The following is a 25,312-nucleotide window of genomic DNA, read 5'->3' as shown; positions in this document are numbered from 1 at the left end:
TGGCTTCTATTTTTGGACTACTGACCTCTTTTTCTTACCAACCCTATCCTACATTACTGGACATTTCCCCCCAAACTGGACCATTATGAACACTAAAATCAACAGAAGTATGCATCATAAAAAGGCATTCACTTTTATCTTGGAAGATGGGAAGAAAATAAGATTTAGCCAGTACCGTTGTCATGATAGAAGTCACTATTAAAAATAGTGGTCATTACTGGAAGGATTAGAGAGGAGAAATAGCAATATCAATGACTTAAATTTTTAAATGCTCTATATGCTTCATTCAGATTGAAAAATGACTCTTACCTTTCAAACTTTGAGACTGTGGAGCTGATCAAAAGCAGAATTTTCTTTTAATCTCTCTACTTGTTATATTGCATGGGTTTTTTCTTGAATAATGATGTTAATAATTCAATTTTCCTTCCTGCCAATTGAAACAGATTCTGACTTGTCAGGAATGTATAAAAAATATAATTTCTGGACTCAGTGTATTCATTTGTTCAGAGTTTATGGATGTAATTTATATGAATAGAGTTCCATCCAACTCTTTTCTGTGTCTCCAATCTTTCCATTAAGGTCTCCACTTTATCTCTGCCCTAATTCTCCAGCCACAATATTTGGCTCTGAGAAGACCATCTGGAATCATGTTGCATTATCTTCATTTGCCCAAATAGAGATAGGAAATGAAATGATTACTAGAATATTTTAAAGAATCTGAATTATCGCCTCCATTAATGACAGAGCTATTGAAAATAACCTCACCCTTCCTTCTTGGAAATGATCCATAATTTTATATAACTGACATGTTGAAATTTAAGAATACCTAAGAGGTCATTTAATAGATAGGCCAGCTAGGCAGCACAGAGGATAGAGTATCAACTCAGAAGTCAGGAAGATTCATCTTCCTGAGTTCAAATCTGTTCTCAGACACTTACTATCTGAATGATTCTGGGCAAGCCACTTAACCCTGTTTACTTCAGTTAACTCATCTGAAAATGAGCTGGAGAAGGAAATGGCAAACAACTCCAATATGTTTGCCAAGAAAACCCCAAATGTGGTCATGAAGAGTTGGACATGTCTGAAATGATTGAACAACAACAACATTAAGTGGAGGATTCTTCCTTTAAAACCATTGCCTGATCTTTGCTTTACTTTTGGACAGGATCCTTTATTATCTAGACTAAAAGAAAAATGGACTTAGGTGATTTTTTCATTTGAAGCATTTGAACTCCATTGGCAGATCCCCTCAGTAACAAGAAAGACCATTGGTAAAGGAGGTTTACTGAAAAAGGAACTCCTTACCCTTTAGTTTAAGCCAGGTCATATATATAATATATATATATATACATATATATATATATATGTAAAGAATTAAAGCCCATTGTGACAGGTGCCAACTCGTTTCCTTTTTCCAACATTTTAAACTTATAGTTGTATTTAAATTCATTTGAATCTATCCTTGACATGAATTAAGTCAAAGCCTTATCAACTTGAAAATTACACTTAACAGAAAAAAATAGGTCCAAGATGACTTTTAAGCCAATTATCCAATCTCTATACTATTACAAGAGGGAGTTCGGTGTATTGCAAGTATATATTTGATTTATTTTCAATAAAGAAACTAGGGTCAAGAAGTTCCCTGATTTGTCAAAGGCTTCTTCAGAGTAATCAGAGGTAACAGGTTTTAATGAATTATAGGCTTAATGATGAAGAATCACACTCTAGTGCTCAAGAGTTCTAGTTTCGTTGACTTCCCATTTGACCTTGAAAAAGCATCATCTCCAGAAATGGCACTGGTTTTAATGATGCTCCCAGTTCCCCCTTCAGAATGCCCTGGGATAATCTAAAGGCAGCTGCCCTGGAAATTATTCCAAATTCTAGATAAAGCCTACATGAATTAAAAAATAACACACCACCAGATGATTCAAGTAACAACTGAGAGTAGGAACAATTTCCTTAAAAAAAAAAATCTGATTGATTCTAGTTAATGTATTTACTATCTCAGGTCTAAATTCTCCAGTTCTAGACTGATTTCCCACAGCCAGAAAACTGTCTTATTTGCTGGCCTTGTACATGACATCTCTGCCCACATTGCCTCTGAACAACCCATACATGTGCTTAGCATGTTCTCCTTCTCCCTTGACCTCTTAGCTCACTCTTGAGTCTTTGGGTTCAGCTACATGACATCTTATTTGATAATCTATCTCCCTTGGGGTTTTTTTTTTTCCTTTCTGCCTTGTCCCTTTGAAATGACTTTGCATTTAATTGGTATATCTTTCTATTGATTGAGCTGCATACATACTAAGTTCTTCCTCTCCCTTCCCCACCAGAATGTAAGACTCTCATTTTGGTTTATCTTTGTATTCCCAGCACCTAACAGGGTGCAGCGGTGAATTGATTTGAACCCCCCAATGCCAGCTTTCAGTCAAATCTCCTGCTTTCCCGAGTGGGGGATGTGCCCAGGCAGTTTGGCCCACACTTCTTCCTGGGTGAGTAGCATGTACAAACTCTTGGCTCAGCACTTACTGGAAATCCTTAAGGATTTTGACTGAACGAAATCGCTTCAGCATTTTGAGTTGTATTTGGGGGCTTTAAATAGCCAACAGCCCAAACGAACTGCCAAATGCTGGCACAACCAGATAAAAGACGTTGCTAATATCAAGAGCTTTTATCTTGGGCTTATTTCTATCACTTAAGGACAAAACATTTCACAGTTAAAAGAAGCCCTTTAAAATGCACTTGAGCAACAGCCTGGCTTTCCAGAGTGAGTGTTTGAGGTGGGATTCGAAAGCAGCGGAAAATAAAGCAGCAGCGAAAGAAGTGCGAGCACTCGATGGCTGAGAGAGCCCCTGGCCAGCGGGATAACACTCGGAGAGGGGAGGCTCGGGCTTTCCCCGGCTATTGTTCCTTTTAGAAACCCGAAATGCCTTCCGGTTTCGTAAGGCTTTTACAATAATGGAACATCGGGCCAAAGGCAATAGGGCTTTAATAGCGCCCAGAACCCCAGGGCTGCAAGGATGTCGAGGAAGCTCAGCACCTGGCTTGGGCCGCCTGAGGTGGCGCGGAGGGGCGCAGAGGGGCGCAGATGTTCACCTGCGAACACCAACCCTCCCAGCAGGGCCCGCGCGAACAAAGACACACAGCCAGGAAACTGGCACCCTCGCGGGGCTCAAGAACGAACGCCGCCGCCGCCGCCGCCGCGCTCTCGCGCTCTGCCTAGTGCTGCGACAGTGAAGCTGTTTGTTAAACGGAGAGAAGTACCCAGACATACTTTAGGCATGTATGCGGATACTGACCTGGACTTGTGCCTGGACTAGAGGTGGGAGCCTCAAAAATGTCTACAAAAGGGAAAAAGGAAAGAAAGAATAAAAAGAAACACACATTTTGGATATTAATCACATGTAAGAGACAAACACCCAGGAGACAACCAACAGTCATGCAACATGGACAAGAAAGGACTTTTATTTTGAAGACCGCAGACATGGCCACAGACTGACAACACGAAACAGGGCAAAACCGGAGATTCTTAAAACCAGAACCCTGAGAGGCAGTAGGGCATAAGGGATAGAGTGCTGGGCTGGGAGACCTAGAACCCCTCTGACAGTTACTCGCGGTGGGACCCTCGGGAATGCCTCAACCTCTCCTGTTCTAAAATGGGGGTCACCATCGCTCTCCGGGCGCTGAGAGGCTCGGATGAATACAATGTTCTGCAAACTTGAGGGCGAGGCTGGCACTAACAACCACAAGGCGCGATCTCCCCAGGCTCGTGGTTCTGACCCACTCGGCCAGGAGAAGATCCTTTCTTCCACTTCCTGGGCCAGAGTTACTAAGTCCCGGAACCCTGCAAAGGGCAGAGAGCTTGAGGGTGGATCTGGAGGGGAGATGCCATGATCTTAAGTTACTTGGAGGTATCCATCCGACAAACCGGTAACTTTCAGAAGAGAAGGCAGGTGTGATGCATTCCCTTCACTGCGGGCTACTTTCATGTTTCTAGGTGAAAAAACAAGCCAACCCTAACAAATCGCGGGATCTCAAGGGCTTTTGACTGGCAAACTGAGTGCATGCTCGGGATTCCCTGTATCCGGCCTAATTCCTGACCTTTTACATTGGGATGGGACTTCTTTTATAAAGATTTTAACTTGTACTTCGTTTCCTTTTTTGAATAGGATCGTTCTGTTTGTACATATTCAAACACCGGCTCTCTCTAGGTGAGCTTAGTGAGTGACTACAGATCTAAGGGCCTGCATTTCCTTATCTTTAAAACGACGGAGTTGGCCAAGAAGAAGCTTTCTGGCCTCCTCCAGCATCTTGTCTATTACCTGAAATAAGAATGAAACTATAACATCCTGACCAACAGCCAAACACGTAGTGTCTTTAGCAAAAGAGCCCTTGAGTCAATCTATTCTGAATAAAAAGCAAATGAGAGTTTTTAAAGTGAACCAAATAGAGGACTTGGAGGTCATGAACATATATATATATATATATATATATATATACATATATATATACATATATATATATACACATTCCATGTATTGTAGATAGATAAATATATTTTCACATAATTGAGTTCTCTTGAAATTTTATATATTTATTTGTGCATTTAGAAACCTCAGGCTGAGAGGTGAGTCCAAAAGCTTCAAAGAATTGCAAGGATATCTCTGATGCCAACATTTACAAGTCTTTGTCATAGATGCAGAGACAAGCTGGTTAATGTTTAACCCTCCAAAAATGTGTATGTGACTTTTAAAAATAATCTATTATTATTATTTTCTCTCAATTTTTTAACTAAAGGCAAGCAATAAAACAAGATCTCATTTGCAGCATTTGCCAAATTTGGGGATATAAATGTACATACTGAAAATTTAATAGTTGGCTTTCCTGAGCCTGTTTTAGCTGTTTGAGGCACATCCCTGGGCCATAAAGACATTTTTTTCTATCAACTTGCTTCTTTCCTTCAGTATAATGGATTGGAAAGCACAGTGGTCTCAAAAAGCAGGAATCATAAATCCATTGGATCATAAGAAAAATGGAAAGGAATTAGAAGGCATTGATCCCAGCCTATGTTTAAAGATGAGAAAACTAACTAAAGCCTAGAGAAGTAAATGACTTGCCCAGAGTCACACAGAACCTGTCTAAGCTAGGATTTAAACTCAGGTTTTCTTGACTGCAAATTTATTGCATATCAACTTTGAAAACTGGTTGGCTTTGCTACAAATATTCTGTGTGACCTTGGACAAGTCATTTAGTTTTTTTAGTCTTCATTTCCCCCCAGCAAAAAAATGATAGCATCAGATAAGATAGCCTCTAAGTTCCATTCTAGCTCTCAAATAAGCTGCAAGCCCCACAAATCACTGAATTATTCATCAGGTAGCTAACTAATCCTTCTTCCAGTTTATATAGAATTAGGGAATTTTTATCACCATATTTCATGAAAACAAACAAGGAAACATTTTCCCTCTTCAGTTAAAAAAGAAGCCTGAGATTTTATCTATTAAATCTGTTTCATGGGTCTCCCTAGCCAAAAGAAGTGATTATCTGGTTATTCTAATGGGTATTTGCCTGGGAATGTAGGTTCTTTCTGGACCAATTTAGAGACAGTATACTGTCAGATCGCTTAGCTGATATCTTTCCAGTCAGAACTTGTATCCCATTGGCACCATTTAAGAACTGAGAGTGCCCATCTCTTACAGCACGTGGGGCTTCTGATTATGTTCTGGAGATTGAGGAATAGAAGCTGGTGGCCAAAGTGTAGCACCAGGACTTCTGAGAGGTTGAAAAATTCAGAGGTGGTTTCCAATAAATTGGATGAATGATCTAAGGGGAGGGAAAGTCTCTCAAGTTCCCACCATTTTCTCAGGCATTATCCTAACACCACTCCTCCTTTCTCAAACTCTGAGAAATAGCTGCCTGCCCTTGCCACCTCCTTTTCCATTTCTCTCAAAGTTCAAGCATTTTTTGAGCTGGCTTCCAGCTTCCCCAAACTGAAAAAGCTTTCTTTTGCTTCTGGGCTGCAGTTGACACTAATGACCATATTCTTCTGGATAGTCTCTCTTTTCTGGCTTTTTATGACAAGATTGTCTCTTGGTTCCTTTCTAACTGCTTTTCCTCAGTCATTTTGGCTGCCCCAACATCTATTCTATCCTTCTCATTCCCCTTAATTGTGAGTATTCCCTTGAGAGTGTCCAATACCCTTTTCTCTCTACATTCTCTTTCTATTGATGTCATCAACTACCATGGGTTTCATTGTCATATTTATGTTGATGACTTACAAAACTCTATATGTAGGCCCAGTCTCTTCCCTGGGGGTCACACTCCCAGGAACAAACACCTATTGGATGTTTCAAACTAGAGGCCTCAGAAACATCTCTAACCAGCCATGTTTAAAGTGAAACTCATGCTTTCTCCATATGTTCTCTCTTCCAAATTTACCAATTTCTATGAAAGGCTCCATGACTCTGCCAGTCTCCCATGTTTGAAACTCTGAATTTTCCTTGACTCTCTACTCTCCCTCATGTAGTGCATCCAATCTGTTTTCAAATCTTGTTTATGCATACATGACAGTTTTCATGCCTGACCTCTTCTCTATCCACATATTAGATTGGTCTCTTCTCATCTAGACTATGGCTATGGCCTCTTAAATGGTCTCCCTTCTTTGAGCCTCTCCCCCTTCTGGTTCCTTTACTTCACCTCCCCCCATTCCAATCCATTCTGCATAGGCACTGCTGCTAAAATGCTTTTCTTTAGTCATGTATCTGACTAGGTCTCTCTCTTGGTATAAACTCCTCTGTCTAGTTTAACAAGCTAGCCCCAGCCTCATTGGGCACTACTCTGCCTCCTGTGCTATGCAATCCAGCCAAATTAGCATCCCTCAATCTGTGGGTCTATTATCATGATCTATTCATCATACAGAGCTTTCCTACTCCCATGGTGGTGCCTTTGCATTGGTTGTCTCTCATGCTTGGATTCTCCTCTACCCTCATCTATATTTTCTGGAATTTCTCTTCAAGGGAGCTTCAAGATGTACCTCAATAACCATTTTTGACTTGAAGCCCTTCCTGATCATCTCAGCAGCCAGTTCCTTCATACCAGACCACCTTGAATCTATCTGCTTTTGAATTATTCACATTTAGTCTCTTCAGTATATACTTCCAGATGGACCTATTGATTCACCCATTTGAATGTAAGCATCTTGAGAGTAGGAGCTGTTGTGTGATTTTATTGGGTATCCCCAGTATCTAGAGTGGGTCTCACAAGTTGTACTTGCTTAATAAATAATTGTTGAATGATTGATTAAAGGATTTATGGAAAACCAGAGAAAAGAGGAAGTCATTTCCATCATATTCAATGGGAAATTTTTGCTTTATATATGGAGAAGGAAAACAAACAAGAAGATAGAAGATTAGTCTAAACAAAAATGTTACTTTCTTCTGAATAGAGTTCAGGTAGGATGACATTATCAAGGTCTAACATTTTTGTTAGCTTTTGGTGTCCTTATATATACTTAGACACTGATAGAGAATTCTTCCATTAGAATTTAAGCTTCTTGAAGTGTGTGTGTATGGGGGTCATTTGAGTCTTTTTTAAAGATCTCCATTGCTTAAAATCACTGGTTTGCACTTAATAAGCATTCAATTTATGCTTGATGACTTAAATTTTTTTGGTCTGGCATCTAGATCTTTCTTAATACTGAAAAAAAAACCACAGAAAGAAAATAGAGAGAACAATGTCCTTTGACTTCAAGAAATCTCAAATTCAATGTGAACACGACATAGACATCTATCTAAACAATTTTATTTGTTATATTGGTATTTTTAGAACTGGATAAATTTTCCTGCAGATATACAGATCTCATCCTTTACTGAGCACATTCACCTTTCTCTCAGGTATGGCAAAGACCAAGGATTTGGTTCTTTGATCTGGATATCTTTATGTCTTGAAGGATTAAGGGCAAGTAGGTGGTACAGTGGACAGAGCTCTGGACCTGAAGTCAGGAAGACTTGAGTTCAAATTTGGCTTCAAACATTACTATCTGTGTGGCCCTGGGTAAGTCACTTAACTGTTGGTCTCAGTTTCCTCATCTGTAAAATGAGCTAGAGAGTGGGATGGGAAACCACTCCAGTCTCTTTTCCAAGAAAACTCCAAATGGAGTCAGGAAGAATCAGACAGGACTAAAAACAAAAATTAGGAGGATCATCATCGACCAGACCCAGTGAGGGTGACACACTTTTTCCTAGATGCCACTCCATAAGAATGCTGCTTTCGGCTATTTTGACAATGATTCCATGTGGAGGACAGTTCGTGAAAGGAGACCCATCATTGCTTATGTCCACTGTCGGCGCTGACTTCTTCCTACTATACTTTTTCTAGAATGACAGTCTCCTTTTCCTCCACTCTCTAGAGGTGAGGGAGAGAGCTGTCCCAGCATTAATAATCTCTTGAGGCTTTTCTAAGAATGGCTTCAGCAGAGAGAAAGGAGCTGATGGATTCTGATTTTCTCCTAGGAATTCTACTGTCCATTTCTGTCCCACTGGAAAGTATATCAGAACATCCAGGGACTGTGATTAAATGGCACACAAACTCCCAGTGTGGGAACTTCCTTCTCCAAAGCAAACTGCAGTATATTTGCAATTTGCCATTTTGGACAGATTCTTGAGGTTCAGATATGTTAGAGGCAAGCTGGGTGACAGGGAGACCTGAGTTCAAAGGCTGCCTCAGACAATTACTGGCTAGGTGACATTGGGCAAGTCACTTGACTTTGTTTCAGTCTCTTCATCTCTAAGATGGGGATAATAACAACATCAGGGCTGTTGTGAAGGTGAAATGAGAAAATAATTGTAAAGCTCTCAGCACAGCGCTTGGCACACAGCAAGTGCTCTATTGATTTTCTAATTGTTACATAGCTAGTTAAATTGTAGAAGCAGAATTTGAACCCAGTCATTCCTAATTCCAAGTCTAGCTCTCGATTACTGTGCCCGATCGACTCTCCTTGGCAGGTAGGTTAAGACAATTATAAATACTTCCATTTGCCCTTGAATTTCCTGTAAATAAATATCTTTGATGGTTTTTTAAAAATCTGCCTCTCTTTCCTTAGATTCTTTGCAGAATCAAATTCCAGGAGGAGATGGGGGGGGGGGAGATGAACTTTGCTAAAAATCCCTCTCTCCACAAAGCAGTTAAGTCAATAATCACTTAGCTTTTAAGACCCGCTTGTTTTATGTTGATCGGATTCCAGTTGTTTTTTGGTCATCTGAGGAATCATTTGTAGTGGGTGAAATTTCCCATATAAAGAGGCCAACTGTTAGCTCCTTATGTGTCTCATTATGTGCAGAATGAGGGAGAGCATCCCTGGGCTAATGGCTGAATAGATCATCCCGGGCTACTGCCTTGCCAGTAGGGAATGGCCTGAGTGAGGGTCAGCTTTAATTTTGTATAAAGCTGAGGTGAGGAGAAGTTCACTAAGACAGACAGCTTCATCTGTTGTCTGGGAAAAAAATGAGGTGTCGAGCAAAACAAGATTATGCTCCTTTAGGAAATGTGATTTTGGCCAGGAAAGAGGGAAATTCTATTAAAACAAGGTATCCAGGAAACGGTGCATGATGGGAAGGGGCAATTGGATCATCTGGTCTCATCTCCTGACTCCATTCATTACCATTTTAGCAGGCTGAGTGTGCTTTACGAGGCTGGCTCCTCCTGGGTTAAGCCCTTGCACACGTGTGGACTTGGGGAGACTGTGGGAGCTTTGCAGGGTGTTGTTTTCATTTGTACACTAAAGAATTCTGTAGCAGTGATGTGCATGAGGTATCTTTGGGGCGGCTGGGAGATAAGAAGATTGTGTTTTGGAGGCACTGCAGAAATTAATCCTTCTGGTTGCTATGGTTTCTTCAGAGCGCTCTGGCTTCTAATCACTGTGGAGCGAATGCAGTGTCATTCTCACAAAAGCATCAAGAGGGCCCTGCCTTGGGGTATCCAAGGTTAGTGCCGATGGACATCCCAGAGAACCTTGAGAGCCGTAGGTTGGCTATAGAAATTAGAAAGGGGAATGCTTGCTTACTGGTCCACATAACTTCTAGGCACTCAGGAGCCTAGCCCTGGAGCTGGAAGGCTCTTTAGAAGCCACCCAGGCCCACCCCACTGCATTCTATAAGTGAGGAAAGGGATGCCCAGAGAAATGGAATGGTTCCCCCAAAGGTCCTCGAGATAATTTGTGACAGAGAAAGGCTCTGGCCAAAGTCCTGGTCTCCAGGTCTAGGACTCTGGCTTTTACAATCTAATAGGGAAGTGAGGATGAATACTTTATGAGCTCAGTGATAGGAAATACTGGAGAGTCTGCAAAGTGCATATTCAGAAGCATCTATCCATTTCTAGAAAGAGAAATATAATTCTTGAGCCATCATGTGGCCACATGTGACACCACAGACCATGAAGCATGTGTGGTCCATTGGAGGAAGGGAGGAAATCAGAGCAGACAGCGAGGGGAGTAAAAAATAAACTGTCCAACAGAAGTAGTTTTGTGCTTTACTTCCTTTATATTTATTGTGCAGATCTGCCATTTCCCCCCTTAAGACCAAGCTCCTTAAGAAAAGAGGCCATTTCTCCGGATGTTTTCCCACCTCACTCAGGATCCAGAGTATGGCAGTTATTTGCAAACAGCTTTTTGATGGATGTACCATATATGCTCTTGCCAAGTCTTTTGGTGTCAGAATTAGTGACCTTCAGAGGTGGAGGAAACAGACCAGCTCAAGCACCCAGAAGAATCCCTTTGACAGTGGATGTCCAGTGGTCTTCTAGGCTCTGCCAAAAGCCCTGTGGTGAGGGGCAACGTCCTCTCCAAGCGTGGACCAGAGGGCTCGCAGAATTTCACGATTGGAAGGGAAACTCGCGTCTATGGTCCACCCCCAAATCGAACAAGAATCCCTCCTATAGCACATGCCACAAATTATCATCTAGCTTCTGCTCGAAGGCAACTATCGACTGGCAATCCAATATCCCTCAGGGAGGCCCACTTTCCTGGGGAATAGCTGCAATTGTTAGCCAGTGTTCTCTTACAGTAAGTCTCAATCCCACTCTTTGAAATTTCTACACAGGACTCCTGCTTTCTGTCCTCTGCAGCCAAAGAGTATGAGGTTAATTCATCCTCCATCGGATAGATCCCCAAACACATAAAGACAGCTCTCATATTCCTCCCGAAGTTCCAAAGGTTATTACAAAGATGAAAAGAGATGAGAAATGGGCAAGCCATTTAGAAAATTAAGAACACAAAAAAGCAAAGCATTCACAGCTGCACCAGTATCACATCATCAATACTTTGGTTCTTATCAAAATCATGTTTGTCGAATCTAAGACCCCAAACTGTTGGTAAAAGCAATGCTCCTATAATCCTCTCAAGAAGTCTATTTCCTGTTAATGAAAAAGCTGTAAACATGTCTTGAAATCTTTAAAGGGAAAGCTCACATTTCAAATTAACCTGCACCTACTCGAGGCCTCCAAGCTACCACAAAGATAAGACTGCTTTTACAGCCTGGATGCTGAGGAAGCTTATTTTTTTCAAAGAAATAAAATTGTTCTGAACATGTTTAGAAGGATATTGCATTTCACGGAGCCCAGCAGAATTGGTTTATTATTTAGAGTATGATCAGACTCTTTCAAATATTACTATAAGGGCAAAAACCCCCTGAAGTTGAAATAAATGAAAGCTGAATCTTTATAGTATAAATCTCATCCAATTCTAGTAATAATCTCCTTCTCCACTTGAGCCAAATCTACCCAACAAAATACTAGTGTCAACCCTCCTTCCTTCAACAAACACACAACTACCCTGTCCATATTCTGATACCCATCATCGATTGATAATTTGCTAATTCTGCATAGGACACTGCAAACATTTTTTTTGGCAATAAAAGAAATAGTGACAGAAGATCATTATACTTAAAGTAGTTTATAACATTTCTAATCTAACCCTAAGCCAGGAGAGAAGATTCTAACATTTGTTGTTTTCTTGGAGAATTTATGAGGAAACCTCACAAGATGCATTTTGGTACGTGACATGATTTTTTGAGAGAGTGAAATGTTCCTTCCCAACATAGTTTTCCTTATATTCTCTAAATACACTATAAATCAGAGTCACAAAGTGTGGAGGGGGTGCTGGATTTATAGATACTTAACTTAGGACAAAGGCCATGCAGCTTTCAGAGATGGATGATGGTTCCTAGAAAAGATCTTATGGCACCATGATTTTCCTTTGTGGATTTATCACTAACAAAAAGAGAAATGAAAATCAAAACAACACTGAGGCTTCACCTCTGATTGGACAAATTGGAAAAGACAAAGGAAGGGAATAGTCAGGGTTGGAGAAGTAGCAAAAAGACAGGACCACTAATGAATTGTTGGTGGACCTGTGGATTGTCTTTGTGGAAAACAATTGGATTTATGCAAATGAAGTGACTAAAATGTCCATTTTCTTTGACTCTATTTTTAGGATTATAAACCAAGCAGGTCAATGACAAAAAATCTCTGTGTATTCCAGAATGTTTAAAGCGGTATTGTTTTGCAGTTGTAAAATCAGAAACAAAATATCTCATCAATTGGGAATAGCTGAGCTTTAAGGAATGGGGGAAGCATGGAATGATATAAAGTGCAGTAAATTGAATTTGGAAAACTATATAGTCAATGTGTAGAAATGAAATTAACATCAATGGAGCAATAACATGTGATTGTTGGAAATTGTGATGTCCAGACTTGGTCAGAGCTTAATGACATGAGAAGAAAACTCCTCCCGCTCCTTCACAGAAGTGGAGGGTCCCAGCATGTGTGATTTTGTATATAATAACAGACTTCTTCAATGCATTCATTGATTTTTTCCAAACTTTTCCTTTTCATCCTACTTTTTATGCTTTATGATAAAGAATGCCTCTCAGGGAAGGATAGGGAGAAGAAATAGGGGAAATGTAGCTGAAATAAAAGCAAAAGACATTAATGAAATATTTTTTAAATGGGTAAGGTCTACAGGACATTGGGAAAATTTTCTGTGTAGGATTGATGGAAGGATAGTGCATCAACATAATCCAAAACAATATGAGACGAGCATTTTGTCTAGCTAGAAATTTGCATCAGTTAAAGGATTATCCATCTCAATTTTTTGTATTGAAGAATCACAGTGAATAAAAGCACTTCCTGTGCTTAAAATATGGTCCTTTGGACTCTGGTCTTCTCAAGGAATTGCAAAATAGACAGGCAATCCATGATCTGTTCTTCACTGTATACTCCCACTTACGTGAACTAGTTTCCCCATCCCCTTTGCTCAGAAAATCCAGTGGCTTTATTATCTCTTCAATTCTCACCTGTGTGTTTGTCACTGAAACTCCCATGTTCTTGCCTTCACATTTAACTTCACTCCACTTTCTATATGATCCTGAGATACTGACTTCCTTGTTATTTTGCCCCCACCCCCACCCCCTGCCCATGTCCCTTCTCCCTTTGCCATGGCTTTGTTTGACTACCAACTCCCCTGGAATGTACTCCCTTCTCCCTTGTCTCAAAGAAGGTGATTGAGAAGGAAGGATAAAAAATCATCCCTAAACTATGCATCTAGGCCAGCCAAGGGAGTCTGGTAAAAAAATTGGACCTTTGAAACCAGGTAACTCATTTCTGTAATGCTCTTTGTATTCAAATGACTATTACCAGCTACAAGAGACCATCTCATCCTAGACAAGATACACACTGTCTAGGACTTTAACTGGCGTGCTTGGGGACTGTCTCATTATGGCCTCCACCTCCCTCTGGGGAAAGTTCTTTTTGTCTAAGGGAAGTGGAGATTTGTAGATCAGATTCTATGCAAATCTGATTGGTAGCCTGGAGTTTAAAGATATAGAAAATCATTTAGGGAACAGGGGAGCAACGACTTCCAAGAGAAAGGTGTTTCCTTCCTTGAGAGGCTAGAACAGACCCTCAAAGCCCCAGAACTTGACCTTGGAGATTACCCTGAAACTCCCCCTGAAATCCCTCCAGTTCCACCACAACTGGAGCTATGTCTCCGCCTCAGCTTCCAGTCCTTTCCTCCTCAGATTACCTTCTCTTCCCATTGCAAACATCTGGAATATATTCCCAAGTGTGCGTGCTGTCTCCTGTTCTGTAGGTTTCTTGAGGGACTTTGAATGATCAGAATTTAGCACAGTGTCTGGCCAATGTATGGTGCAAATGCAGACTGACTGGCTTCAGTAAGTACTTGAGCTGGTTGACATCCGCCCTATTATGAATGTTCATTAGGATTTCTGGGTATTTTCCCATCATCCTATCCCTTAGAGTCTTTTTTTTTTCATGTAGGATAAAAACATCAGTGTGAAGGTCACATCCCGGGCTTTTGTCAACACAGGATTCACTCATTCTGCCAATTTGGCTGTCCATTTACACACAACTCATGGACAGGCAGGGGAATGGAAGGCCAAAAAAGAATGGCGTGTATTTCCAGTGACTGGCATCTTGGGATGCTTTAACCATGGGCATCAAAGTGGCTTTTCAAGGGTCAGTGCTTCCAACTTCTGTAGAGGCCTGCTGCAAAGTGTGAAATGATAAGTGCCAGCTTAATGGGAGATCTCCAAAGGGGAATGAATGGGTTCTAGAACCAGCCAACCCTTCAGAAAGGGAAGAATGCTTGTTGGAATGGTGCTATTGAATGAACTACAGATATGACTATTCAAATGATTCAAAGGCAGAGATGCCACTATGGTCTCCTCCTTAATGCTGGTCATCCCCTGTTGATTGTCTCTGATTTCTATTGACCCACTGTTGGTACACAGTGCTTTGTTCCTTGTTTCCCCACATCAGAGAAGGGACCAGTTTCTGTCTTTCTCCAGCACTTAGCATAGTGCCTCATATATGGTAGTAGGGGGTTACTAAGTGTCTGCTTTTTTTAAAACTTGAATGGGAAAGACATAGTAACTAGGAATAAGAGGGTGATCAGTCCTTGATTCTTTGGTCTGCTCAGATCCCTCTGGAATATTGTGATTCGTTCTTCACATTACCATTAAAGACGTTGATAAACTACAGCCTGTACATAAGTTGTTGAGAAGGATGAATAAAGGCTTCAAACTCATGGAAATTTGGAAGGTTTGATCAGGAGAAGAGGAGACTTTAGGGGAACCTGGTGTCTGGTCACAGAAGAGGGATTAGACTTGTTCTACTTGGCCCTAAATGTTAAAATTGGGGAGAATGAATAGGAGTTGCAAAAAGGCAAATATAGACATAAGGGAAAAAAACCTTCCTAAGAATTAGAACTTCTATCTAGATGCAGAATAGGCTGCTTTAGAGTCAATGGTTTCTCCTTCACTGGAAGTCTCCAAACAGAATCTGACCATCCACTCATCAGCTAAGTGGTGGAAGAAATGCTTGTTCAGGTATAGTTTGGGTACATGGCACATAGTATAAGCTTAATAAATATTATGGGACTGCCATGGCATCTTCCACATAAAAATACTTAGTGGGTACTTATTGGACTGAATTGGATTGGATTGGAACAGTGGATTCGGGTATTAGAATGGAACCACCTTCAGGTTTTTAAGTCCAGGGCAATGAAGACAGTAAGGATCCCAGCAATTCTCTCTCTAATGCTATTGATTTAGAAAGCCCCAAAATGAGATTGTTGCCCTGAAATCTAATAATACAGTGCCTCATAGTGCCAGGATGGAAATGCTACCTGTGGAGATTGTGGCCACTCGTTTGTTTCACTTTGGCGCCCCATCCATCCCTCTCTTTGTGCCTCTGAGACCCAGTGATCCCTGTAGGAGTTGAGGAGTTTGGCTTGCCATGATGCTTCAAGTGTTTGGGGTTAGGCATCTTTAACCAAGGCACCCCCATACCAGTCAAACTATGCCTCAGTCATGAAAGGGTGGGTGTGGACAAGCATGCTTGTGCAAGCACAACCCAGAGGGGCCGGGTACTTTCCTCAGGGACTGGGTCCCAAAGATTCTGAATCACCCCCTAAATGAAGACAAAGAATGGAGAATTAGGGTGAAATGGGGCAAGGGTTTATTTAGTGAGAGCCTACTATGTGGTGGGTGCTATGTTAAGAACTTTATGAAGTGGGATTGTGGTCTGGTCTGGGCACATGCTTTTTCACTGCCCTTCCCTCTCCTTTCCCACTTCTCCCTTCCTATCCCCTTCTCTCTTTCTTCTCATGAGAACCCTGCTACATAGGTACCTTTGTTGGCCTTATTTTACAGTTGAAGCCTCGGGTTCTATCTGGTATTCCACCAGCTTCAGTGCATTCATAACTGCATCTTCCAGGGACAACTGAGTTAGAAGACACCGAATTTACCCAGTGTTTTGTCTAGACTTCTTCAAGGTCTTTGACAATACATTTGTGCTAGTGCAGTAAGTCCACTGGTTTTTCCTTATCTTTGATCCATGACAAGTCACCTTCTACTTCTGAGAGATGATATGGGGCAGCAATACTAAGAGCTGACATTTCTGTAGTGTGTCCCAAAAGTCCTGGTACAGCTGGAAGCTTTAGCATCTTAAAGCTCTACTAAAACTTAAAAATCCTTATTTCTAGTTCAAAGCTATAGCATCATTTTATTTTCTTCCACTATAAATGACCAAATTAGACTTGGCAACATCAAATGTCTGCCTAGGTGTAAGTCCTGTGGCCCACATTCAATCATCAGTTACATTAACAGGACTAGATTCAGAATCTTCCACAAACACATCTCAGACATTCACCATTTACGGACTCTGCTATTTTTTCCATTCTCTAAAGAATTGGGGGATTTTTATAGCCTCATCAATCTAGACCTATAGGAGAAGTCGGAGGACATCTAGCCTAACATTTTTACAAACAAGGAAACTATAGCTGAGCAAAGCTAGCTGACTTGCTAAGCACTTCAGGCAAAATTTGAAACCAGATCATCTGACTCCAGAATTGGACCTACTCCGACTGAGGACCTGAAAGCTGTAGTCCTCATTCCTCTACTTCATTTTAGTTTATTGGACCACATCTTCTTTCTATTCAAAAAACCTCCTCTTAGTCTCAAAAGCTTTTATTCTTTCATCTTTTAGAAAATAGATAGACAGTGGTTTAGATATCATTTTTTGGGAACAATTGATTGGAAATGAGAGCACATAGACTTTGCAATTTTATAGTTACCAGAGTGGGAAAAGGATCTATTGCTTCTTCCATTCCTACTCTATTTACATATCTTTTCTATTCTGGAGGAAGTCATCATAAACCAGGGTTTAACAATAATGAAACCACATCAATTTCTGGGAATTTCCATATTGATTGATTGATGTTTGTCCTCCATACTTGAAGAATACCAAAACGACATCAGCAGGAGCTTTGCCAATGAGGACGGTTAAACTAAGAACTTTTCCTTATAGAATGAAAAGGGCTACTGTTGACAGAGTGCTCTTTAACTTTTATAAAATATTTCCCAAATATTCTCTCAGTGATCCTCACAATAACTTTTTGAAGTAGATAACATGATACAAGAAAGAAGGAAGGAAAGAAAGAAGGAAAGAAGGAAAGAAAGAAGGAAAGAAAGAAGGAAAGAAAGAAAGAAAGAAAGAAAGAAAGAAAGAAAGAAAGAAAGAAAGAAAGAAAGAAAGAAAGAAAGAAAGAAAGAAAGAAAGAAAGAAAGAAAGAAAGAAAGAAAGAAAGAAAGAAAGAAAGAAAGAAAGAAAGAAAGAAAGAAAGAAAGAAGGAAGGAAGGAAGGAAGGAAGGAAGGAAGGAAGGAAGGAAGGAAGGAAGGAAGGAAGGAAGGAAGGAAGGAAGAAAGAAGGAAGGAAGGAAGGAAGGAAGGAAGGAAGGAAGGAAGGAAGGAAGGAAGGAAGGAAGGAAGAAAGAAGGAAGGAAGGAAGGAAGGAAGGAAGGAAGGAAGGAAGGAAGGAAGGAAGGAAGGAAGGAAGGAAGGAAGGAAGGAAGGAAGGAAGGAAGGAAGGAAGAAAGATAGAAAGAAAGAAAGAAAGAAAGAAAGAAAGAAAGAAAGAAAGAAAGAAAGAAGGAAAGAAGGAAAGAAAGAAGGAAAGAAAGAAGGAAAGAAGGAAAGAAAGAAGGAAAGAAAGAAGGAAAGAAGGAAAGAAAGAAGGAAAGAAAGAAAGAAAGAAAGAAAGAAAGAAAGAAAGAAAGAAAGAAAGAAAGAAAGAAAGAAAGAAAGAAAGAAAGAAGAAGCATTTATTGAGCACCATTTACGTGTCACACATTAATCTAAGCACTTGAAAAATATTACTAATCCTCACAACTCTGTGAGGGAGGTTGTATTATCATAATTTTATTGTTGAGGAAACGGAGGCTTATGGAGGTTAAGTGACTTGTCTAGGCTCAACGACTAAGGTCTGATTTGAACTCATATCTTCCTGACTCCAGACTCAATGGAGTGCTGTTTCCTATCACCTGGCTGCCCCCAGACCTTAAGGCATGTTCTCACATGTGTGTTCCCATGCCTTTCTCATCTGTCTTCTCAAACATCTTACTAGACAGATTAGGTGAAGGTTTTGAGGCAATGCTAGCTCCTGTACATAGGAAATGGAGGGATATTTTTCATTAACCGTTATTTTACCTGCCACTGTTTTTTCCTGAGTTTAACACCAGAGCCAACACGGAATTTAAAATAATCCTCAGTTAAATAAAGAAATCCACTTAAATTTGACAACATTTATCAAGCACATTTTATATTTTAGTCCCTATGTATTAGAGACAAAAATGTAGTTGGTTCCTGCCCTTAATGAGTTTATGTCCTATTGCCTATAGGTGAAAAACCTGTACAAAGATAGATAAACATTCTCTCTCTCTCCTCTCTCTCTCCCTCCCTCCTTCTCTCTCCCCCTCTCTCCCACCTCTCTCCTCCTTCTCTCTCTCTCTCTCTCTCTCTCTCTCTCTCTCTCTCTCTCTCTCTGTCTCTGTCTCTGTCTCTATCTCTGTCTCTGTCTCTCTCCCTATCTCTATCTCTCTGCCTTTCTCCCTCTCTCTTTTTTTTAAATACAGAAAAATGCCTCTGTTGATGCATGTTGACACATTCTCTCCAACCTTATGTCTTGATGACTTGCCTGGGGTGCCAAGAGACTGGATCACAGGCTAATATGTGTTAGAGGCAAGATGTGAGTCCAGGTGTTCCCGATTCCGACTCTATCCACTGTACAAGGCATACCACCCAAGTCATCTTGGGGCTGGGTAACCTTAAAGAACCAGAGGAATCAAGAATGGCTTTTGGTAAGAAGTAATATTTTAATGGAATCTCCCAGGGATCTTGGGGGTCCTGGGAGCCAAAGAAGAGGAGAGACAGCATTCTATTCAAGGTGGGAGATAAACCTGTTCAAGGCAAAGAGCTAGAGGGAGAATTGTCTTGTACAGGAGATAGCATTGTCCATTTTGACCAAAAAAAACCACCCAAGAACAAAAGCAGAGCATGCAAGGAAAGAAGAGCACAATTAGCCTGTTCTGATGGTTTTGAGTCAACGTGAAAAAGACTTGAAATGCCAAGATGAGGAGTCAATGTCGTATCCTCGGGATGCTGGGGAATGGCTGAGGATTCTTCGCCGGGGCAGCACTCCGGGACAAAACAGCCAGGATTCTTTCCAGCATTTGGGTTTCTGCCCCCATTTGCACTTGGGCTTTTCATGACTGTTTCAAAGAAGTCATGTATTCTTGGATATTCTTGATGTTCCAAAAGAGTATCAAGATGTTGTTGATGCTAGGGATGGCAGTGTTTCATCTCAGAAGCAGAGCAGGCTGTGAAATGATGCCCACAGCCTGGTGCCTCTTCCCTCTTGCTGCTCCCACTTCTCCTGTCACTTCAGAAATAAACGTCAACATCCAAAGGATCCCAGAGAAGGCAGCTTTCTGAGCCCGGGGGGAGAGCTAAAAGCAGATCCCTTGATTCCATGTTTCAGCCATCTGGTGCTTACATCAGCTACTACTTGTTTTCAGATACATATTATTTGGGACGTCGTAGAGAGGAATAACATGAGCCCCACTAGAAAAGCATTTTTTTATTCCTAGGAACTCTAATTCAGGAGCTAATAGCTTCAGGTGACTGGAGGGATGGTTCTGGGTAGCCTAGAGCTAATTTGGGATCATTCCTATGTCCAAGGAAAAAATTTACTGATTTTTGGAGATGCCGCTTGACCTAATGGAGACCACACTGGACCTGGAATCAGGAAATCTGCCAGGACTTTCTGGCTAAATGACTATGGACAAATTATTTAACTTTGCTGAGCCTCAATTGTCTCAGCTGTAAAATGGGGAGATGGCAGCAACCCTGCAGGGTTGCTCTGAGGCTCAAAGGAGACAATATATAGAAAGTGCTTTGACCGTATCAAGCGTGATGTTTGATTCCCTCTGCATGGCATAGAGCCATGACCTTCCTGGGGGAGGAGGGCTCAAAAAAGGCCCATGGCTTCCTGGTGACCACTGTTAGCAATGGCTGGAAGAAGCACTCTGTGTCCATCCAGTCCTGTGCTAAGAGGAGGAAGAACGTTGGCCTCTGCCTCCCAGGCTTCAAGACCTTTCTGTTCGACCCTCCTAACAGCCCTCCAGTCTCCCTGTAGGCACATGATGGAATCACAAAACATTTAGGTTAAATGACCTATCCAAGGCCACTTAGACCCAAACAGACTGTGATGTGGATGTATGCTGAATCTGAAGCCATATCAATGCTGCCAGATGCTTGTGCTCATTTGCCTGATGATGGCATTGCCCTTGCACCTTGGCCTCTTGCTTTAGTCTCTTTCAACACTTCCATCCAATTCTACAAACATGGATGAATGCTGCGTGACACAAGGCCTGTTGTTGGCTGTAGCAGAGACAGAAACATTCCCAACAGGGTGGCTCAGAATAAATGCTTTTTGAATAAACAGGAATGACTGAGTGAAGAGCTTTTAAGACAGTATTGCAAGCCGAGGGGAAACAAAGGGATGAAGGAAGATGTGAGCGAGAAGATGGAGCACCACATTGTTCCTGCCTCTTTGGGACCCATTCAATGTTTTCTTGGCAGAGATACTGGAGAGCTTGCTCCTTCCTTCTCTGGATCATTTTCCATATGAAGAAACTGAGGTCAAGAGGGTTAGGTGACTTGCCCAGGGTCACACCTCTAATAAGTGTTTGAGGCCAGATTTGAACTCAGGAAGATGGGTTTTTGGCTCTATGGTGGGCCTGGAGGACATTCATCTGGTGACTGTTCAAAGAATTATTCTGTATTGGGAGAACATTTAGAAAGGCATGATGGCAATTGATGGACCACAGACATGCAGCTCCATCAGTACTATGTTTGAGTCCTTAATCTCCTTATCTCAATTTCCCTTAAGACTTAGTTGAAATCCCCCACTGCACAAAAAGCCCTTCCAGAGTCACCCCACCTTTCCTGTGGATGCCTTTCCTGGGAGCTCGCCAGCCACTGCCATCGTGTAGAACTTGAGTGGATGTGGGAGCTCCCTGAGGGAAGGGCCCCTTTTCCCCCTTTTCTCCTGTGGATCCTCATTGCCTCGCATTGTGCCTGGAATTGACTAAATGCCGAGTAAATGCTTTTGGGGCAGGATGATAGCAGAACCTCCATGACAAGAATCCGGGCACTGGTTTTTCCAGGGAGCCTCCTTTTTATATGGAAAATGCAAGTTAGAATTTTTAAAGAAAAGGGTTAGATTTGAACAAAGAAGATCACAAGAAGCAAAGCAAACCGAGCCTTGCTTCTGAATAGAGCAAACAAACCCGAGGCAGAGCATCCCCAAAACGTGTCTTTGTGTGATTATCTGAAGAGCTCCATCTTGCCATACATTCCCAGACACACACAAGCACTCTGTCGAGATTCATAGAAAGCACAAAGTCCTGGAGAAATCCACCTGAAAAGAACTCTGCGTTTGGAATCCCGAGTCTCGGGTTCTTGCCCTTAAAGGACCGGATGACTGTCATGACCACAGCTAAACCCTTCATTGTTCAGGAGCCTCACTTTTCTCGTTCTGAAAATGGGAGTGTTGGGCTTGCTACTCTGTCAGGTCACATTAAAGCAAACTAAACAGAACCCCTGCCTATGTGTTTTCAAATGATGGAAACCCTGCCTAAATCATGTCCATAATCAAGTAAGCACAGAAGGTTCCCTGCCTTTAAATACTGTTTTTTAAAGGATGCTCTGTGTAGGAGTAAGTAAAAATGTCATCTGATTAATAGCTTATTCTCTGGAGATTTAAGCAGCTGAAGGGGAAAAAAGCCACCCAGCAGAATGAATTAGCATCATCAGGGGAAGATGTTTTCACTGCATGTGACCCAAATAGCGTGGCAATGTCTGACCTTACTATTCTTAACTGTTCACATTGGGGATATTTATTTGTGTTCACAATGGAATTCCTCACTTCCTTCCTATTTTTATCCACTTAATACACGCTCACCTCATATGTTTTGCACTTATTTTCACAGAGAAAAAACCGATTTAAGAGTATTCACTCCCATTTATTTTCCCATCGCATATGCTAACTCATCCTTTCAAGGTGAAATATCAACTGGCCAGCCCCTCCCTGCCCCCCACTGCCTGACTTGCCACTAAGTAATGAGGGTATCGCGAGCATTTTAGAACATGAAATTACTTCCCTTGCCTAGAATCCATCTGGTATCAAAGTATTAATGCCTGAATTAATTTTCAACTTATAACTGTTTTCATTTACACCTACTTCCTTGGTAGTTATTTAAGGCAATTTCATCTCTACCAGTTTGTGGCTTATATGTTAATGCATTTGGTTTTAATGAAGCTCTTTTCAGCTGTGGAAGTAGGCCAGATGCTATCTGAATGTGTCATAAGTGGGAGAGCGCGAGAAAAAATCATCGGACTCCAAGATAAACCTTTCAGATGAAAAGGTTTAAATGGAACAGGACACTGGAGATGTTTCTAATTCACCGGGGAGTCTCAACTCACCTGGAATAAATAACGCGTTTGTCTCTCCTCCCCCTTTTCTCAGGAATTGAACAAAGAGGAGAAATCACATCTGTTCATCCAGAGCTGATCTGTTTCACTGGAGGCCAACCAATCTGGATTGGAAATGGTGTCGTTCTAGCTATCGATGAGCACATCGGTTGTTTTGAAAATCACAGTTTACTTGGCCAAAGTCCAGCATTTTCTCCCTCTAGACCAAACTGAGCATGTGGGCATGACCTATAAGACTTTTCTGTTGTTAGCATTTCTCTTAACAGTGATAGCCAATTAGCTACTAACTTTCGGCTGGCAGATTTCTTTATGTTAATATTACATGACTTCATCACTAAAGATTAAAAAGTAAGATTTAATAGTAAATTAGACTTGCAGAAAAGTCTTTGTATCACAATAAATAACTCAGCATCCTAAATGAGGATCCAGGGTTTTAATGAATACATTTAAAAATTAATGAAAATCATTTTGGGTTGTTTAGCTTTCCATCCTTATGCCTTCAAGGCATATTAGACCCTAGAAAAAGGGAAATGGTATTGTTTGCTGTTACATAAACGATTTTACTTAGCATTTGAGTTTGCCTAGAGTTTATTCTTCCATAGAATATAAAATCCTTGAGGGCAAGGGCTATTTCAGTTCTGCCTCCCTCCCCCCAGAACCTAGCACTGTGTCTTACTTACAAATAAGAGATAATAAAGGATTGTTGAATTCACTTAACATTTTATGATGTTATGGTGCTTGAGCTATTAAAAGGGTGGGGTGGACATTCATTACTGTAAAATGGGTATCAATCAGACACTTTTGCATACAAATTCTTTTTCTTTTTTTGCCAATTGAATGCAGCACTATTTTTAGACTGGAACATGAAAGAAAAATCCAAGACTGAGTCTTCTCCCACATCTTTTGGCAGAACCAGTCCTGTGCTTAACCACATAGAAATGACAATGGTCTGACTCAGTGGTGAGATTCTGAGATCTTATTCAGGGAATAATCAATCACAATATCCTGAAACAGCTGGCCACCTTCAAGGAAAGAAATGTCTTTCTGGGAGCTGGTCGTGTCCAAAATTTCTCCATCAACAGAGAGTAACCCTCCTCTATCTTAGTAGTGACTTCCTAGGGACGTGACTTGAGGCACATATACATACTCAGCATCATACAGTGGAGAAATCATTCCTCAAGCAGATTGCAGGATGCTTTTCTTGCTTTTGTCGGTGTTGGTGCTTATCGTGCCCCCCTTGTTTTGCATTTCCTTGGAATATAAGTTGGATTTCCTTATTTGCATGAATATTGTTTACTCACAACAAAAGCTGGGGACCATTTTGATTTGTGGTTTTATCCCCCCCCCCCAGTGTTGCAAGAAATGAGCATTTAATAAATGCTTGTTGAATTGAAAAGATAAACAACTTTGAAAGCTGCAAGAGCTGTGGGTCACGCCATGACCAAACATCATTCCAGAGGCCCCGTGCTACCTAGGTGCTCAGAGAACGATGGCTTCAGATGGAGTCCGAGACCTTTTCTGACACGCCCAATGCAAGGCTTTATGTAACTGAAGTATGCACGCTTGGTACAGGAATCTTTGCATGTTTTCCTAATGGGAGTGAGAAGGAGGATGAAAAAAGGAATTTCTCTTCATTGATTAAATACTGTTAAAATGTTTGCTGAGTATCAGATGCTCCCCCACCCCCCTGCCTTCATCTCTAAGGAGGGCATAAATTGGTGATAGCATCAGCAAGTCAAAGGGCATGCATAGAAGTTAGGGACTTTTTAAAGTGGATTTCAATTCATTTTTTCTAGATTGGTCCGTCAACAACAGCGCCTGATTGTGCTCATCCTCCCACATGTACCCACATTTTTCTCTTGTTTTGGTCTTCTTTAACCACTTTACAAACATGAACTGCAACTGTGGTCTTTAAATTATTTTGGTTGGGTCTTTGTGATTTAGAATATTATTTCAGAATTATTGACGGTTTCCCTTAATTACAAATAACTAATTATATTACTATGTAAATATGTAGATAGATGTGTGCTATAGCAATGATATCTCATATTCAATGTGTCTAAAACAGACTTCAAGGAGTTTTCGAAGAGGGAAGCATTTGGGCAGGAAAATGCTTTCCACACTCTTCCCTTTTCAAAGTGTCCTTATTTCTTTTGAAGGCCCCACCAGATTTCCAGTCTCCCAGTCTTACACCTTCAGTGTTAACCCCTGTTCTTCAAACTCATTCATCCTACATGTCCAGCCACTTAGCAAATCCTGCTCTTTCAATTTTATGACATCTCTTACATCTGACACTCTCTGCACACCAAAACCCCCAATAAAACCCTGCCACCTCATTTGGACCCTCAAAAGTACCAAATGGCCTCCACGATGAGATCACTGACATATCACTTCCCATTGCACTCCATGG

General features: G+C 41.1%; 1 protein-coding gene and 1 long non-coding RNA gene across 2 annotated transcripts in view; one reads left to right on the top strand and one right to left on the bottom strand.

Moving 5' to 3' along the window:
• Positions 1-25,312, bottom strand: part of NEGR1 (neuronal growth regulator 1) — a 960,162-nt gene that overhangs the window by 129,306 nt on the left and 805,544 nt on the right. The window lies entirely within an intron of this gene.
• On the top strand, positions 3,081-4,147 carry LOC130457028 (uncharacterized). Its single transcript, XR_008915972.1, has 2 exons — positions 3,081-3,404; positions 3,998-4,147. It is a non-coding gene; the product is annotated as an uncharacterized LOC130457028 (long non-coding RNA).

This window comes from Monodelphis domestica, chromosome 2, assembly GCF_027887165.1.
Source record: "Monodelphis domestica isolate mMonDom1 chromosome 2, mMonDom1.pri, whole genome shotgun sequence".
NCBI lineage: Eukaryota > Metazoa > Chordata > Mammalia > Didelphimorphia > Didelphidae > Monodelphis > Monodelphis domestica.
This window is presented reverse-complemented; position numbering and strand designations above follow the sequence as displayed.